This window comes from Ursus americanus, chromosome 2 (assembly GCF_024610735.1).
Source record: "Ursus americanus isolate L20-20 chromosome 2, mUrsAme1.1.p, whole genome shotgun sequence".
Taxonomy (NCBI): domain Eukaryota; kingdom Metazoa; phylum Chordata; class Mammalia; order Carnivora; family Ursidae; genus Ursus; species Ursus americanus.
Genome location: NC_142128.1, coordinates 33,823,432 through 33,842,087, shown reverse-complemented (window position 1 = coordinate 33,842,087; position 18,656 = coordinate 33,823,432). Strand labels below are relative to the sequence as shown.

The window sequence follows — 18,656 nt, the reverse complement described above, 5'->3', positions numbered from 1 at the left end:
TTTTGGAGGAGGCTGAGTCCCTTTTCTGGAGAGGTTCCCAAATGGAAGGCCTTTCGTTAAAAGCTTTTGAGAGAAAAGTGATCAAATATCCACATGATCTGTATAAAATGGAAATCAAGACACACACAGAGAGACACAAACAACTAGACAAAAATGAGATGCTTCTCAGAAATTAGGGAGGATGCTTTCCAGAGGGAACACTCTCCTGGTGAAGAGAGGATTTAGTATCCTGACCTGCCAGCATGCTGCAGGATGGATTCCTCCATTAGTTTATTGGAATGCTCATAAAATAAAGGTTAGCCCCATCCTAAGGACATCTTCCACCTTTACCAAACCATACTATCAAGTTGTATGAGCTCCTTGGGGTTAAGCCACCACAACACAGAGAATGTGTGCTAATGCAACTTGCCTGGAGTTAAGCTCGTTTAAAAAGCTAGAATACCATGGAGAAAGTTCCCCAGGCTAAGTAAGTTTCATGAATCTAAACCCCAGCAATGAACTCACCTCCAAAGTTTCTGAAATACTTAGCCCTGGAAAGGGCATCATTTGTTCATCGGATGCACTGACTCCAGTCCTCACCCCCATCTCAGTAATTTGGATGTTTGAGAATTGAAAGACGGCATGAAGAATTTGTATCAACCTTCTCAGTTCTGTATGACTGGAAAGTAAGCCTCCATATACACTCAAAGGTATTTACCAACCATTTTGCCCATTGCAGAGGGTTAAAGAGCTTTGTCTTTAGGCTTTGTGTACAGTCAGTGTTCTTATCAGGGCAACATCACTCCCTCCTTTTGGCAACAATGCCAAATCTTCTTTCAGGAACCAGACTTTGGATATCCCGCATTGTCCTGGGGAAGCTGTTAATCATGGCGTCCTTCCCTGCCTTTCCCCAGCTAAAGGGTAGTCATGTGACTCGGACTGACCAGTCCAAAGACTCCTTCATCCAGATAGGGTTTGGATCCAGAAAGGACATAACAAGAGAATGTAAGGTTATAGCTGCCAGCAGCCCTTTGTACCACCACATGAGGAGGGGCTGCCTGAAAATAGAGCCACAGAGCCCTGAATGAGAAAAACCGGGCCCTGGAGAATATTGTATAAGCCCTTGTACCAGCCCCTGATTCCTGGCGAATGGTCAAGCTCTCTAGCTTTCTTCAGCTAGTTTCTGTTAGATTTCTGTCACTGGCAATCAAAAGCATCCTGATCAGGGCTTTGATAAATATTGGAGCCATTATTAAGTGCTAAGCCCTGGGCATTACCAAGCAGAGGCCATAATAATTGCCTTCAGTGTATTCTCAGTCAAGGATTTATGGCTGGTGGTTCAAAACATGCGCACTGAAACCAAACAGATCTGAATTTGAATTCCAGTTTCACCATTTCCTACTTCTGTGTCTGTGATAGGCAGAATCCTCAGGTAGCCTGAAGATTTATGCCACACTCACCCCAGGTAAGTGCTCTGGATTATTCCTTCCCCTTCCATGTGGGCAGGACATATGAATACAATGGGGTCTCACTCCAATGATTAGTTACATTATATGGCAAAGGTGAGGGGATTCTGACGATTCAGTGAAGATTCTAAGTCAGTTGGCTTTGAGTTAAGCAAAAGCAAGAGTGCCCTGGTGAGCCTCACCTAATCAGGTAAGGGGATTTTTTAAAAGAGACTGGACCCTTTCTGTAGAGAGAGGCTTTCTCTTGCTGGCCTTGAAGAATCAAAGAGCCATGTTGTGAACTGCTTACAGACAGGTGGAGGTTCTGGGATCTGAGGGGCCTCAGCCCTACAACTAGATTCTTTCAAACTCTTGGGGGAGTTTGGTTTAGGACCCTGAGTCACAGATGAGAATGCAGCTCTGATCAACACTTCAATGACAAACTTCTAAAACCCTGAGCAGAGAACCCAGCTAAGCTATGCCCAGATTCCTCACAGAAACTGTGAGATTAAAAATGTACGTTGTTTTGGGGGCACCTGGGCAGTACAGTCAGTTAAGTGTCTGACTCTTGGTTTAGGCTCAGGTCATGATCTCAGGGTCATGAGATCGAGCCCCGCTGTGTCAGGCTCCACACTCAGCAGGAAGTTTGCTTGAGATTCTCTCTCCTTATCCCTCTGGCCCTCTCCCTACTCATGCACACACATTCTCTCTCTCAAAAAAGTAAATAAATACATCTTTTTTTTTAATGTGCATTGTTTTAAACCATGAAATTTGTGATAATGTGTTATGCAGCAGTAAAAAACCCAATACATTGTCTCTGCTCAAAATGAAGCTTTCTGAGCCTGAATTCCTTGGCCTAATAAATGATCATCATAGAGGCATCTACTTTCATGGGTTGTTTTCAAAATGAATTGGTAATTCCTGTATAATTCAATGCCTGACCTACAGTTCGATACCCACTCATTGCTAGCTGACATCATCACAGTTTAAGTGTGTGTGCGCACATATGCACGGGAGCCCAACGGGGTGACTGGTATTTGTTGTGTCTACCACCAAACTCCCAAGCACCAAGCAAGGGACTCTGCCTCCTGAAGACCACTTTATCCAACTTCTTGCTTTTATAGCCAGGGACACAAAGTCCAGAAAGGGACCGTGATTTGTCCCGGGCCCCAAAACTTGTGAGTGGCCTCAGTAAGGACTTCTGGCTCTCAGCCAGGTTCTGCCTCAGTCTCCCCCTTGCAGAAAATGGCGCCCTTTCTGCCAGACTTGTTATGGACATCCACACAAGGTCAAATTGTTTGAAGGATCTAATACTTCTGTTTCCTGCATTTGTTACTTATTGCTGTGTCACAAGTTATCCTAAAACTTTGACCTGAAGACAGTACACATCTAATATGTCATCGATTCCGTGTGTCAAGAATCTGGGTACAGCTTCTCAGGCTGCCTCTGGCTGGAGATGTCTCACGGGGTTGCCCCTGAGCTCTTGACGCAGGCTACGGTCATCTGAAGGTCTGACCGAGGCTGGCGTCCATGTGCAAGGTCACTCACTCACTGGAAAGAGGGTCCAGTTCCTCACCACACAGGTCTCTCTGTGAAGCTGCTTGCAACCCAGAAGCCAGTTGCTCCCTGAGCAAGAGCTCCAAGACAGAGAGCATGACCAAGATGAAAGCTACGTCGTCTTTTTGGAAATGACTGTTGGGGAAATGGGATAGGCTGGTGATGGGTACTAAGGAGGGCATGTATTGCATGGTGCACTGGGTGTTATACACAAGTAATGAATCATGGAACTTTACACCAAAAACTAGGGATGTACTGTATGGTGACTAACATAATAAAAAATAATAATAAAAAATAAAATCTTAAAAAAAAAAAAAAAAAAGAAATGACTGTTGGAAGCAATGCCTCACCACCTCTGCCCGGGCTACCGGCCACACGGATCAACCCGGCTGTGAAGCTAGTTCCCACCGGTGTGGGAACGGCAGGAAGGGCCGCCACTGGGGGCCAGTCTCCGAGGCTGGCTTCGCGGCTCTCGTCAATGCCTAATGAGCCATGCTGCTGCCAGGGAAGTTGGGATGACTTTGTCCCAGCCCTTGTGGTTAATAGAAATAGAAAGACCGTGACTGTGGCACCCGTGCCAAATATCAAATGAAAATGGCATTTGCAAAGTGCAATTAGTACTCCTTTCCCCGAGAAGGTCTGCTCTGCTTAATGATCTACATATCAGTGCATTCCAAGCAGAGGTATTAAATGTCTTAGGATACGCAGACACTCTGCAACATGACGGCACCTTCAAAAGAGATCAGCAGAATGACCATGACTTGAATTGGCTATAAGCAAAGCGTCAGAAGGCACAGGTGGCTTTGAAATGCAGAACCTCATGGTGGGAAGAGGGACGGGCGGTGCAAGTCCGGCTTCTAGAAGTCTGCATCCGTTGTTACTAATAGGCTCTGCACTATCGGACCTGGTCCAGCTTCCCCTCCAGCCTCAGCACCCAGGCCTCCCCAGCAGACCCCCGAGCCCAGCACAAATGAAAACACTGTTCTCCCAAGAACAGAATTGTCACCAGGGAGGTGTCTTCATGGAGAGTAACCTCGAGCATGGACATTTCTTTCTTTTTTTTCTTATTTTTTTTGAGAGAGAGCGTGAGCACGAGTCAGTGGGGGACAGAGGGAGAGAGAGAGAGGGAGAAGCAGATGCCCCCCGGAGCAGGGAGCCTGACGCAGGGCCTGATCCCAGGACCCTGGGTTCATGACCTGAGCTGAAGGCAGACATTTAACCGACTGAGCCACCCAGGTGCCCCGGGCATGGACATTTTATCAAACCCCTGGCTTTGTGGGTGAGGTTGGCCAAAAAGAGGTAAAGCGAGAGTTTATGTTATACCAGAATTGATAAACTAGTGTAGGAACTTTCCATCCAGTTCATCTTGGATTTATTATTGTCCCCCTTTCTGTTCTCCAAACTGGCCAGGTAAATCGTCGTGATGCCTCAATCTACTCCTATCACTCCTCTGCTTTCTGAACAGACTTCGGAGATGTCCCACGGCTTCTGGGGAAATGTATGAAATACATGGAAAGAAGCACAAAATTCTGGGTCTGACACTTCTCTCCTTCCTCCTCTGGGTGACAATTACCCTGAATCAACCAATGTCCACATTCATTTTGCCTCGAAAGCATCCCTATTACTCCCTGCTTGAGGCCTCACCTCTCCACTTTCACCTCCCTAAACCCCATGTCTCCTGTTACTCACTCCCACTCACTCCCATGCACTTCTCCTTCAGAGCACTTATAACAAAAGCAGATAAGCATTTAATTGTATTATTAGTTATTTATCGTCTGTTCCCCACTATTTAGCTATAGGCCCTGGGAAAGAAGGAATGGTATCTGTCTTGCCCCATTGCTGTATCCCCCAGTGCCCAGGATGATGCCTGGCACCTGTGGCTGCCCAACAGATATTTGTAAAAGGAATATAGATGGATAAACACGGGCTAGACCAGGTATTACAAACCAACTGCCCATGGACCAAATCCGGTCTACCACCATTTTTACAAATAACGTTTTATTAGAACACAGCCACACCCACTTGTGTTTGCCTATTGTCTGTGGCTGCTTTCATGCTCCAAAGGCAGAGATGAGTAACTGCCCCAATATCCTCTGGTTGGTCCCTGAAGCCAAAATTATGTACAGTCTGGCACTTCACAGAAAAGTTTGCTGATGTCTGGACCAGAATCCAGTGTTTCTTCAGAGGTAGCATGAAGACAGAAAAGTTTTGTGAACAATAAATGCATTTTCTTCCCATACCCATCCTCCATCCAACAAGATAGTATAGATGGAGTTGTGTATTGGAAGCTCCAGGGACTTGAGGCGTGGGGTGCCTGAAGGGGAGCTCTCAGATAGGCCCGGGGAGCACTGCTGACCAAGCTGCAGTTAGCACTGAACATAATGAGCCAATGCACTGACTGAGGCACGAGTGACCGGAAATACAAACGTCATGACCAGAGGTGGACAGCACTCATGGTCAACGCCAGAGGCTGAGACCTCTGGTATTGCCATGGGTACCACGGACGAGGAAGGGCTTTGGCTTCTTGTCGTTCTTGGTTTGAATTGGCCATAATGGATCTGTCACCTTCCAGGGCCTGTGGCCCCACAGCTCACAGTGATTGATCGCCTGAGCCATGTCAGAGTTTCCCTGCAACCTCGGCCTATTTGTTCTGTACTAAATGGACAAGCGCTCATTGACATCCATGAATGAGTTCATTGATGTGCAAAGCGAAGTGTCAACCCCGGGAGCTTGGGTGAGCAGCTGGGGTCTGGGGAACAGCCCTGACGGTCCAGCCTGGGCAGGAAACAGCTAGCAGGGCCTGTGAGGCACACCAGCAAACAGGTCCTAGAGCTTCAAAGATCGTGAGCAGCACGCTGGTCAAGAGTTCGTCTCTGAACTGCAGCAATGCCTCCAAAAACAAGGTCTGTGGATCACCGGCTCTAGGCTCACAGAACTTTTAAGAATGTAGACTTTAGGAACCGTTCCATATCCACTGAACTGGAATCTCCTGGCGGAATCTGGAAATCTGTCTTTTGAACAAAGACCCCAAGTGATTTTTATGCCCCTGAGAATTTGAAGTCTACTGAATTAAGATGATACAATTTCTGCCTATTTCAGTTTATACTTCAGTTAATAGTTGAGGAAGGAAGAAGATGTAGGTAAACACTTCTCTTTGGAACAAAGGGGGGAATTCTGGAATCAACTTGCACTAGAAAAGACTCAAGACCCAGGGCTCCTCTTGAAAAGCCATGGTGTGCTTGAATGAGCTGATCTGGCCATACGTGGTCCACTCAAAAGCATTGCCTTACTTAACTACTGCGCCAACCTTGAGTCAGTGATAGTCTTTCCCGAGAGGAAGGTGAGACTCAAGCAGAGAAGTCACATGCAAGATGAATCAGCTGGTAATAGCACAGCTGGCCTCCCTCTTTCCTCCCTCCCTCCCTCTTCTTCTATCCTTCCTTTATCAGGATGGGTCAACTGAATGTCTTACCTCTGGTCACTCAGAGGCTGAGCCTGAATCAAGAATTAAATACAAGTGATTCTGCAAGGAAGGAGTCCAGGAGCAACCAAGAAGGAAGTGGGGATGGGGGCGCCTGGGTGGCGCAGTCGTTAGGCGTCTGCCTTTGGCTCAGGGCGTGATCCCAGCATTCTGGGATCGAGCCCCACATCAGGCTTCTCCGCTGGAAGCCTGCTTCTTCCTCTCCCACTCCCCCTGCTTGTGTTCCCCCTCTTGCTGGCTGTCTCTCTCTGTCAAATAAATAAATAAAATCTTTAAAAAAAAAAAAGAAGGAAGTGGGGATATCAGCAAAGGGAAGAGAAAGAAGGTAACGAAGGGGCGTTCCAAATTCAGCCTCAACCCATGGCTGTCTCTGGACCAAAAATTATCCCCAGGCTTTGAGGCAAAGCCACTAGACTTTGGTACTTTCCCACCAGTCACTGGCAGCTGCCGTTGGGGTGAGAGGCAAAACTCCCAGACATTTCCTGCTCCCAGAATGAAATCTTGAGAAACGCCAGCATCCAAGGGCATTGTTCCAGAAGTCAAACATTTTGGAGCTATTCCACAATTCCCAGTCTGATGCTCTGTGCCAGCCTTTGCATGTGTTCATGTTGGTGTCTAGGACCCCGGAATGACATCTATCATAGGATTTGGGATTATATTAAAGTAGAAGAAAACTTATGGGCCAACAAGGGCATCTTTTACTACTGCACATCCTTTCTCTTCCTTTTGCCATGGCTGTGGTTTTTGCCTGCAAGGAGGAAGGTCTGAATGCCCACTATCTGCATACAAATTCTCCTTGTGTTCCTTCCTTAGTCTACCTCCAGCTCAATTTATTTTAGGGACTTTCCTGCTAATTCCCCATCACCTTCTTTCTTCTAGCTTGTTATGGCTTTGATGGGAACCTCAATTAATGAGATGATTTCATGCAGGCTACTGCAGTAGGGAGACCATTCATTAATGAGGATGTCTCAGTGGGAAGGAAGGGAACTGGGGTGTCTATAGAGTCAAGGAGGCATGGAAGTCATTCACAAGTCTAGTAGGAATCCAGAAGTATGGAGACCCTCATATCTGGGTCACTGAGGAAAGCGGAGGTGGGTCTTCTCTTGGAATAAGCAAGAGTGAGGTCAGCCATTTCCCTGGAAAACAAAAGTCTAAGCAAGGCTGTTTCTTCAGCATCACTGTTTTCTGGGGAGTCTTGGGCTCAGGAAAAGTTCAACACCATCAGGGTCATCACAAACATGACACAGGAATTAGCACCAGCAAGTTGGAAGTGATGACAAAAAAATCCTGAGGGGACTTTTGCCACAAATATTCAATCCAGAAAATATTAACACCTCTGACAGTAGTACATTGAAGAGAGGAAGTTTCTGTGATTCACGCACACCTGAGCCAAAGCTCTCTCCTTTGAGAAGAGCTTGAATCATCACTTGATATTTTCCCCGGAGACTCCTGTCTTTGTGAGGAGGACCACCCCAAGTTTCAATAGCTTTGGCTTTAGCTCCTACTGGTCGACCTCAGAGCTACAGAAGACCATGGCTGAGGGGAAAGAAACCCAATGCAGTAAGAGAGAAACCATGCGCAGAAAGTCACGAGTGGCCACCATGCAGAATACCCACTGAAATCAGGCTGCCATGAGCTTGGACTCTGACCTCCCTAAGCAGAACCCGTGACTTCCTCTTTATGGTAGGTCTGTAACTTCTTACACCTACCCAGCAGTCTTCACAAGGAGTGTCTCAGCTATCAGTGGGGGGAAATGCAAGGGAAGGAACTAAAGCTGAACTCAGCTTATTATAATAGATATACAGCCATGGCTCCACTTGCTGGGAAGGAGGTGTAGTCCACCTGCTGTTCCAGGCTGCTCTTCCTCATCCCGTTGTTTGTCTCTCCCCATAACGGCAGGCTCTTTCCCCTGCCCATTCAAGACCACGAACTCAGCTTCCTAATCCAGCTCTCTCCATGTTCTGGAGAGCAGTCTGGAGTTTTCCCCACATTTCATCACACTTGATCCTCACAGCTGAGGGAGGGAATGTCTCTTCCACTGCATCTATTTTTTTTAAAGATTTTATTTCTTTATTTGACAGAGAAAGAAAGTGAGCGCACACAAGCAGGGGGAACAGCAGGCAGAGGGAGAGGGAAAAGCAGACTCCCCACTGAGCAGGAAGCCCAATGTGGGGCTCTATCCCAGGACCCTGGGATCATGACCTGAGCCAAAGGCAGATGCTTAACTGACTGAGCCATCCAGGTGCCCCACACTAAATCTATATTTAACAAAGAAGGCAGGAAGGGAAAGTGACTCGCCCAGTGTCACACAGCCAGTAAGAAGCAGAACTGGAGAAACCCAGGTCTCCTGGGTGATGTTCCTGACATCCTTTTGCATCTTTGCCATGTCCCTCCCCTGAGTTATTTGCATTAATAACTGGGGCTTAGAGACAGAAACGATCTCCCTAATCATGGACTTCAGCTACTCCTCGAAGGATGTATTCTATGTCTCCCCAATTACTTCACCTCTGGAGACAAAGGATGTTCCACCCTTTCTAACCAGGAATGATGCCCTTATCTGGAAAGGATGCTGCCCATGGAGAAATCTTTCCATTTTCCCCAAAGGTGAGAGAGAGAGAGAAAGAGAAAGAAAGAAACCCTTTTAATTCTGTTTTCACTTAAATAGCCATGGAAATTGGGAACTCAAGATAACCAATCAGTTATTTGCTAGTGGAATTTTCCTGGTAAGGAGAGAGAGCACTTAGACCCAAAATGTATACATTTCTTCCGAAATGTCATTCAACATCTATCTCTTTCCCAGATAGTGACAAACGCTCCATGTTCCTGTCAAAATGCCAGCTTTCAGCACCAGCCTTAATAATAAAAGCCAGATCCAAAATCCAACAGAGAAATCGCAACTTTGCCAGCAAAGAGTTTATCATCCCATTTTATTTTAAGGTGCCAGGCTCACTTTTTTTTTTTTTAATTTCCTTGCTGTTTTCTCTTAATTAAAAAATATCAGTTTATTCCTTTCACTTGAATTTTCTTCCTGAGAACCTTGCACTAATACACATTTTTCCCCCTACAATATAATTGTGGGATGTTTCAAAATAATCTGATTTAAAAAATACCCACACATATATCACTTGTGATTCTAATTTGACTAAAGCCGTTAACAACTGTGTGACACTCAATAATAAACAGTACATAAAAATAGAGAATTGAAATTATTTATTTTACAGTACCCATTTTCCCCTGATTTTTCTTTCATCTCCTTCACCAGCACCACCCCCCACCTTCCACCTGAGGAGATATGGGGGGGGGGGAGTCGGGGGAGCATACAGCCCAGAAGCACAGTCAGGCTATGCTGTAAGCAGTTATCATATTAATAAGATACAGATTTGTCCACCTGTGTTCGCACATCTCTGAAGACACTCTGGGAATCATAGCAATGAGACGCATTGGCCTAAATCCAAAGGAGGGCCTCAGGATAAAGAGAGGACCGAGGAGGGTAGAGACATAAGAGGAAGGAGCTGAGAGGTTGGGGGATAGAGACCTCTGCAGAGGACTTACGGAGTGATTGCTATGTACCATGCACCATTCTGAATGCTTTACACAAATTCTCCCATCTCAGCCCTCCCAAAACCACCATGAGTTGCATGTTCATAGTATCTCCATTCTACAGAGGAAAGCGGAGGCCAATTGAGGGTAAGTGACTTGCCAGAGTCATCCAGCCATAGGTGACAGAGCCAGGAAGTCAACTTGGGTGATCTGACTCCAGAGTCCAAGCTATGAAGATTTCAGAAAGCTCCAGAACATTCAGTACCACATTGCACTGTCATTCATAGACCTCTGCCCTCCCTGTCATCTTGGGGCAGCCCTCTTAGCCCCACCAGGGCTCCAGAAATCCACGTACTCTGGAGAAATAGCTGAGCCATGGTCAGGGGTGTCCCACCCCTCCTTCTTCCCCCATCAGAAGCCAAGGACAGAAGACTGTCTCTGGGACTGTGGAGACAGGGGCTCTTCCTGCGGCTCCTTTTGGTCACAGAGGCCCTGCTGTCCCGTTTCTTGGCAACTTTGCTTCTTTGTAGTGTCCAAGTGTTAATTGCCTAACACCAGAAATTGGGCAGCTGTTGCCATGGCACCTCCTTGGCCCCTTCCCACCATCATCCAAGACACACACAGCAATTCTAGCTTCCAGAAATCTCCCACCCAGGCCCATCTGTGGTTCCTTTGGCCCAGCCCCAAACTCACTCTTTGGTCTTCTTTCCCACCAAACACAGCCCCACCTAGTGTCAAAAACATGTTTATGATGCCCAGGCCTCTGCAGTTTACAAGCACATGGTCTGATGCCCCCAACCACATTTTGATGTGAGGACTGCCACCCTCTTCCTTTACAGATGGAGAAGTGGACCAGGGGGTGAGCAACAGAGCAAGGATCGGACCCCAGCACTCTCAGACCCCTGAGTCCATGTTCTCACCACTACGCTAAATAGATAGTTATAGCAGTGTTAGTAATCACAGGGACAAAATTAACTTTTGATATTCTTGGGGAAAAAGGGGGGGGAAATCACAAAATTCACTCAACTCTCCGCTAGCAGGTAAGCTCCAAGAGGGCAAGGGGACTTTCTCAGACACATAGGATGGGATTCAGCACAGAGTAGATGCTCAGTCAAGAGCTCTGAGTGAACGAACAAATGAACAAACAAATGAACGAGTGAATGAATAAATGGTTTGCAGACTCACCTGGATCATGTATTCTTTCAAAACACAGATTATGCGCCAGGTCGGATGCTAGGAGCTGGGGTTACAAAGATGAGCAGGATATGTTTCCATCCCATCAAGAGCTCAGGGTCCAATGCAGGGGACAGGCATGTCAGGAATAGGTTCCTGGGCTAGGAGATAGTCACATTATATATATATATATATATATGTCAGCACACAGGGCTCCTTGCAATCACAGTAGGACAGGTCTCTAACTCAAGCTTTGCATTGCACAGGCTGTCATGCCCCTGAGGAAGTGTATCCTTCCTTTCATCGTGGAATTGAGGGGCAAAGAGTGACTCCAGGAATCCCGAAGTACAGAATCCCATATCCCAGGATTCTGGCCTGAGTTCATCTGTATGGTAAATGGCTGGACGTGTCAGGTTTAATGAATCTGGTAGATTGCTGTTTACAGGCGGCCCCAAATTATTCAATGGCTGGGGCAGGCAGCAGCTGATAAACAGCCCTGGCTCCCAGACTGTGATAGTATGTCAGGGCTCTGCCACCTTACAAATGACATAAGCACGGGCAAATGTGCATAGGTGAGGAATAGATACACACAGACTCTGGATCTTTCTTTTTTTCTAAGTATCTGCACAGGGAGCACTTAGGACAGGCAGCAGGCCGTCTGCTTCTGGAAAATGCTGGAATACAGAGGAAGGGGCCTGAAAGAAGGAAGCTCCAGCCTACAAATTACTGGAAAGGCAGATGTTCCCTAGGTTGGAGATGTGGTGGGTCCCGACATCACCCTTATTATTAGCCTTGGACTCAGACGTGCCTTCACTCAGATGTCCATCCACTCACCTGTTTGACATACAGCTATGCTTTCTGAGCACCTCCTGTGTCCCGTGCACTGCTCTCAACGGCTGGGGCCTGGCAGTAAATACCTCTGGGGACTTACATTCTGCTGGGAGAGACAGACAAGAAAAATAAACATAAACATAAACATACAACACTAGCAAGACCAGCGGCAAGGATATGCACCGTAGAGGCAACTAGAGGATGATGGGATGGAAGTCACAGGATAGGGGTGGGAAGCCATTCTGGTTAGGGGGTTCAAGGAAGTGACTTGTGGGGGTGACATGTGAGCTCATACCTTACCCTCTAGACCTGCACAGTCTAGCCACATGTAGCCACCCAGCACTTGAAACACAGCCAGTCCGAGGCGACCTTGCCACGAGCATGGAGTCCACACCAGATTTCGAAGACCTAGTGCAAAGGAACGACCGTAAACCATCTAATTAATAATTTTTTAAATACTGAGATAATATTTTTGGGTAACTGGGGTTAAAGAAAATTAATTTCCTATTTCCTTCTTTTTTTTTTTTTTTAACATGGCTACTACAAAATTCAAAATTTCCTCCATGGCCCACATTCGTGGGTCATGTTCTATTTCCAGTGGACAGCTCTGCTCCAGACAGGAAGAAAAACAGGAGCAATGGAAAGGGTCCTTGTCCTTGATCTGCCACTTGTTGGCCACGTGAACTTGGGAGGTTCGGAGCATCCCTGGTGGTGAAAAGGGTGTTAATCACACTTCCCTCCTATGGGCACTGGAAGGAATGCGGGAAATAATGAATTTACATTAAGGATTCCTTCTCAACTGCCTGCCACGAGGTAACGAAATAGAGTGGGTCTGTTGGTGGTCCATGTGGCCGTGGAGAACACTTCTCCGTTCTGGAGATTTCAGGAGAGCATGCCTGAAATAATCTACTCATCTTCCTTGGCTGTCAGCCCACCTCTGCCTCCGTCTGTCTGTCCCAAGACCCCAGCACAGACTCTTGCCAGGAACAGACCTGCGCCTCCTCCCTGGGCCCTTGCCCCCAATGCCAGCACCCCCTTTTTCCATCACTGTGGTTCTTTCTAGGCGTGAGCTCACTGAAAAAGGCAAAAGGCAATTTTCCTCCCAGAAAGTTGGGAGATTTTACGATCGTATCAATGTCTGGCTAGGAGCACAATGAGCTTATCCAGCCTCGCTTGAAGCAGGGATACAAGGAAAAAAGGACCATTCCATGGAAGGACTTCGGCATACCTCTCCAGCAGGGGTGGAGTTGGGGAGAGGGGACAGGGGACGGGGGACAGTGACCTTCCATGGTCACTTCTGCTGTAGACTCGGAACCGACTCTCCTGGGTCTCTCCCCTCCTCGTTCTGCTTGAGGGCTCCTGCTGTTGGTGGCAGGCGGCATAATGGGGGTAAGAACCACTGACGGAATTGTTAGGAGCTCTGACCAATGTGATTGCAGATGCTTTAATGCACAGCAGGTACTCAACACCTTCTACCTTTATTTTATCATTCTCTTCTTCACTTCCTGTGACTTGGGAGGAAGGGGAGGCCCATCTGAGGGCTCCGCCACCGTCCTGAGAGAATCATCGTAAATCTCCATAGCTCCATGGGCTCTCAGGGCTGAAGACAGTTTGGCAGGCTCTGCCCCCAGCCCCCTTCCTCATTCAGAAAACATCGATGACTTCCAGTCACAGTGGTCATCTAGGGGCAGGACACTCCATCCTGTGCTTTGTAGACATTATCTTTCCATTTGACAGAAGAGAAAAGTACATCTCAGACGTCGTGAGACTTGACAAGGCCCCACCAACAGCTAACCGGCAGCACCAGGACTCCAAAGCCAGCATTTCCAACCCTCCATTCTGACCATGCTGGATAGTCCCAGAATCACCCCCAGAACGGCAGGTGGTCTGTCCTCTGCCTAAAACCTCCAGCAATGGCAAGCTCACTGCCTCGCAAGACACTTACAAGTTAGCACTTCCGGAGCGTGACCTGGATGCCACACTCTGTTCCCAAGGCTCCCAGCATTCAGTCCGGATCCCAGTCCTGTGAGGCAGGTACTGTTGGCGCCTCACGGCCCAGGCAAGATACCGGAGGCTCCGTTCACTGACTGGTCCACACGCTAATAAATGACAGACCAGGAGATGACATAACAAACACCAAAGCCCAGGCGCATAACCACTGCACCCTCTCGCCTCTGAGAAATGACAAGACCTGTATGCCTACAGGGACTCATGAGAGTCCAGTGGGCCCACCAGCATACTCATCCTTGGGTCCAGTGGCCACGTGACTGGGCGTCTCCACCCTGCAGCAGAGGCCGCCTCCAAGGCCTGCGTCTGGGGAGGGCGTGCTTCCAGCGGCTCTCACCGTACAGATGCTTCAGACCCTCTGTACACAAGACAAACCCCAGCCTGGAACAAAAGCTGTCTGTGAATGATCCATCAGCGTTCCTTAAGCACGCCATGCCACTCCATTCACGATCGCCTCCTACCGTATGTGATAAGCGGTGACGTATGGCGTTCATTTACTCCACCGCTCCCGCAGAAATATGGCGGACACAATCAATTTCCTTGTTTGTTCTCTGACCCACTGTTCTTGGGTTAAGCAGCCTGCTTTGTCTACATTTGTCAGTTGATACAAGCTTCTCCCTGCCATAGGCACCACTATTGATGAACATCGTCAGAATACGGAGCCTTGAATAATGTATAAAGGACTCAACATGCAAAGTGTCCCGAGGAGGGGGAGGGGTGGGGGGGTGGGAAGAGAGAGTGTTATATGCTTTCTCTGTTGGAACGCCTTCATTTACAAAGCATATTTGTCAAGTCTTTTGCTAAGAGTAATGCCACGGAGCAGCCTCCCATCATTCTTGTTAATGGGACTGTCTGTGTGTTACAGTAAACAGCTATAACTCTTCTGCTAGAGCCATTGTACAACAGGCAGAGTTTTTCAGCATCCAATTAAGGGTGTCTCCAATTTGCCAGCCAGGATCATGAGTGCTGTGGCTCAGCCATCAGGCAACCTAGACATTGTGAGGCTTCTCAGAGGAGAGAGGGAGCTGGGAGGGCTGGGCTGCCCTTCCCCCACTCAGACAAGGGGTCTGGAGCCCAACTCTCATCCCAGAGAACCCCTGCTATCCTACCAAGGCCACCACATCATGCCAACTAAGTGTTCAAAGAGGCTGGCCTGGTATTCCAGGTCTTTCCCAGACTCTCACAGAGATAGGAGAACATCTGAGCTCTGAAACATATCTATGTGCATTCCAATCTCAGCTTAGCCACATACTAGCTGTGTGACCTCGGGCAAGTTACTTGACTTCTCTGAACCTTCCTCTCTAATGTGTAAAAGGGGACAAATCATAACACTTGCTTTAGAGGGGTGTTCAGAGAATCAAATGAGACCATGTAACATGCAGTAAGCCATATGGCCGTTGTCAATCATTGTCATCATTCCCTAACCTTGGACATGGCTCTTTCCTCACCTCTCTGTACCTAGTGGGTCAGTGTCCACTTTTCATGTTTCATCTCAAACCCCACCTCCTGACAACTGTACTCAACAGGGACTCCTCTCTTTTAAGATTCCCAATGAGGACGAAGTTGCCATGAACCAGGTCCATGCGTCTTTCTCGTAACTACCCTACAGGGAAGATTCTATCTCCCCATTTCACAGATGAGAACACTGAGGCTTAGAGAGCTTCAACAGTTGATTGAAGGGTCATGGCTCTCAAGTGACAGAATAAGAACTAGACACCCAGACTTCCTGGATCCAGATCCCTGTACTCCCCACTTCTCTCAGGTCTAGGCGCACCCCATCCTGGGGTCAGGCCTGCTCTCCTGGCACTAATTACAACCCTTCCTGACTGTCTTCCCACATGGATTGGTCCCAAGGAAGTGCATGAAGTTCCTAGAACTACAGAATGTCTCATTTTTATTCTTGCCTTTATTTTTAAAATGTCTAAGTGCTAAGAACCCAAGCTGTCGTTCATCTCATCCTCCTGCGTTTTATGGTCTGAGAATCAAGACCCTTGTTCCAGGAGCTCACCCAAAGCCACTCATAGAATCTACAGCAAAAGCAGGATTAGACCCTGGAGCCCCTGATTTTTAATCCACCCCAAACATGCAGAGAGATGATCTTTACAAGATGCCTATTTGTGGGTGCTGGCTCTTGTGCTTTGGGGGAAGAGCATGGAAGGCCCTCGAGTCTCTCCCTCCTAGCCATTTTGCATCCCTTCCACCACAGTCCTGCTTCCTCCTCGCTCTGGACAAATGGCTTCTGCCTTCTTCCCAAAGGAAAGCTTTCATATCCACTCACTGAGGCCCCAGCCATCTGTCTGAGCATAGACTGTGTGCCCAGCTTGTGCTGGGAGCTGGGGATGGGCGAGATACGGTCTTTATTTGCAGGGTTCTCAGAGAGCACTGGGGAAGAAGGAACAGTGACCAGACGTGCACAGTGCAAAGGGGCACACTCTGCAGCCACCACCCCCAATGACAGGCATCGTGGTCTCGGTTTTGGGTTGCACTCTTCTAAGTACATGAACCCACGTCCTCCCCCAAACCACAGACAAGTGGCTTATCATTTCTTTTATCACCTAATACACGGGAAGGCTTTTAAAACGTTCCTTAGTTAATGGAAGTACATACAAAGTACAATAGGACCATAAAAGAGTGTCCAAATTTGGGAAAGAATTCCAGAACAGACCTAGTCATGTAGAAGATGATTCTTCTTAAAAGGGAAGTGTTTGCAAAAAAAAAAAAAAAAAAAAAAAGGCTGCATGGTGGGAGCGGGATCCCTGGTGAGGCCATGCAGGCAGCATATCCGGACCCGGGCTAAGACACCAGGGCACGGAAGAGCTTGGCTTGTTTGGAGAATCCAAAGATCTCTCTGTTCCTGATGCCTAATGCTCTAGGGCAGATGTCTCTTGAGGCAGGAACAGACAGGACATCTCTCAATGTCCCCTTCCTCAAGGCCATTTGTCCCTTCAGCAATTTTACTGAGCATTCCGTGGGTGCCAGATCCTGAGGTGACAGAGGTAAGCAAGACCCAGCAGGCACCCGCAGAGAGCTCCCAGTTCAGAGGCACAAGCAAATGATTTTAAGGGATTGCATTGCAAATGCAGTGCCTGACATATGCCTGGGGCAGTACGGCGTGCCGGTGACGAGCGAAGAAACCAGGGACATGCAGAGGATGTGGCACCCGTGCTGCATCTTACAGTCCGACCAGGAATAAGCCAGGTATTACCTGCATTCAAGGTCAGGAGGCAGCAGCAGCAGAAGATGCCACAGGAAGGGCACAGAGCACGAACAAAGGTGCCTGGGGAAGGGGGAGCTGTCGTTTGCAGCACCCCCTACTGGTACAACAGCCATCCTTCCCGTCGCTCCTGTTCAGACATCAGCCCACCAGGCGCTCCAAGAAGACAGCCCCAGCCCTCAGAAATGAGTCAGGAGTCGTCTGGACCAGTCGAGGTCCTGCCAATGATGGGCTGAGGCATGTGGTCCAGTGGTAACCAATGGGGAAGCTTCTGGTGAAGAGATTTTGCCCATAATAAGAAACGGACAGGAGGAAAAAGACCCCCTCCTTCCTGAGGATGCAGCTGTGGAGGACAGGGTACCTCAAACTTTCCGGGTTCCTAACAAGAATGAGGAGACAAGCCTGAAGGGAAAAGGCCTATACTTTGAAGAAGGGCAGAACAAAGGATTAAAAGAACTTGTATCCTTGAGATCATAGGACCCCCAAATCAACCAGACCAAGGACTGTCCACCTCTAGACGTTTTACTATGTAAGATATTAAAGATCTGTGTCTCTTCAGCCTCGGTTGGTTTGAATTCTCTTTCTTCTGGCACAAAGGATCGTCATGTCTCTGAGAAGCTACCAGTGGCAAAGTGGGGCTAAAGCATAAGGCGGCAGTGGCCAGTGGGGATGGGAAAGTAGGCCTGGAATGAGGAAAGTTCATGCATTCAAGAAAAGTTTTATCCCAAGGTCAGCAGAGAGAATGAGAGAGAGGGAGTGTGGGGCTGCAGGAAATGGAGGTTTAATGTTTGTGTAAATTGAAAGAAGGAATCTACTTGGAAATGAGAAAAAGCAAGATTAAAATGGAAAACACAGCCCCAAAGCTATTAATACCCAACAGATCCAAATTGAAAAATAAAAGCAATGGGTGAAGCATATAGTTCTCAAAATGAATTCGTGTCATAAACCATTAACATCAGCTCTACCTTATTACCTGTAATTCCAGAGAGAGGGACTGCAAGCCGCATAGGGCACACATCTGATTGGAGATGTGCCAGAGCTCTGCTCCCAGGCCGCCCATGACCACTTGCTCTGAGCATCCTCTCTTGCCCCTTCTGAGGCCAGTGAAAGCCCACGCTGCCCTTGTCCCAGGGAGGATCTCAAGCACCTCCAAGTGCTGTTGCCAAGAGATTCTGAAACCATGCAAGCTCTTGGTACAATCCTTCCTTCTTTCCTCCATTAGGCATCCCCCCAAAATGGGCCTCCAAGACCACTCTGTCCACATCAATGCACATTAGTATTGACGAGCAGTGTGTCAGTTCTGACCACCCTGGATCTCAGTCAGTAAGCGTCATCTAAACCTGGGCCACACACAGGGAGGAAATGGGAGCCTGGTAGGGGCTGTAATCTGGGCCTATTGCAGCACATTGCAATAAGGACTCATGCTTTG

At 47.9% G+C, this 18,656-nt stretch overlaps 2 long non-coding RNA genes across 2 annotated transcripts in view; both read right to left on the bottom strand.

Moving 5' to 3' along the window:
* Window positions 1-12,106, bottom strand: part of LOC148110540 (uncharacterized) — a 73,487-nt gene extending 61,381 nt beyond the window's left edge. Inside the window, exons 1-2 of the long non-coding RNA XR_015728073.1 lie at window positions 12,010-12,106; window positions 11,188-11,336 (exon numbers count right to left, since the gene is read on the bottom strand). This is a non-coding gene — a long non-coding RNA (uncharacterized LOC148110540). The remainder of the gene's footprint in view (window positions 1-11,187; window positions 11,337-12,009) is intronic.
* Window positions 12,107-12,307: 201 nt separating this feature from the next.
* The window catches only part of LOC148110539 (uncharacterized), a 143,157-nt gene continuing 136,808 nt past the window's right edge, over window positions 12,308-18,656 (bottom strand). The window contains exon 5 of the long non-coding RNA XR_015728072.1: window positions 12,308-12,414. This is a non-coding gene — a long non-coding RNA (uncharacterized LOC148110539). The remainder of the gene's footprint in view (window positions 12,415-18,656) is intronic.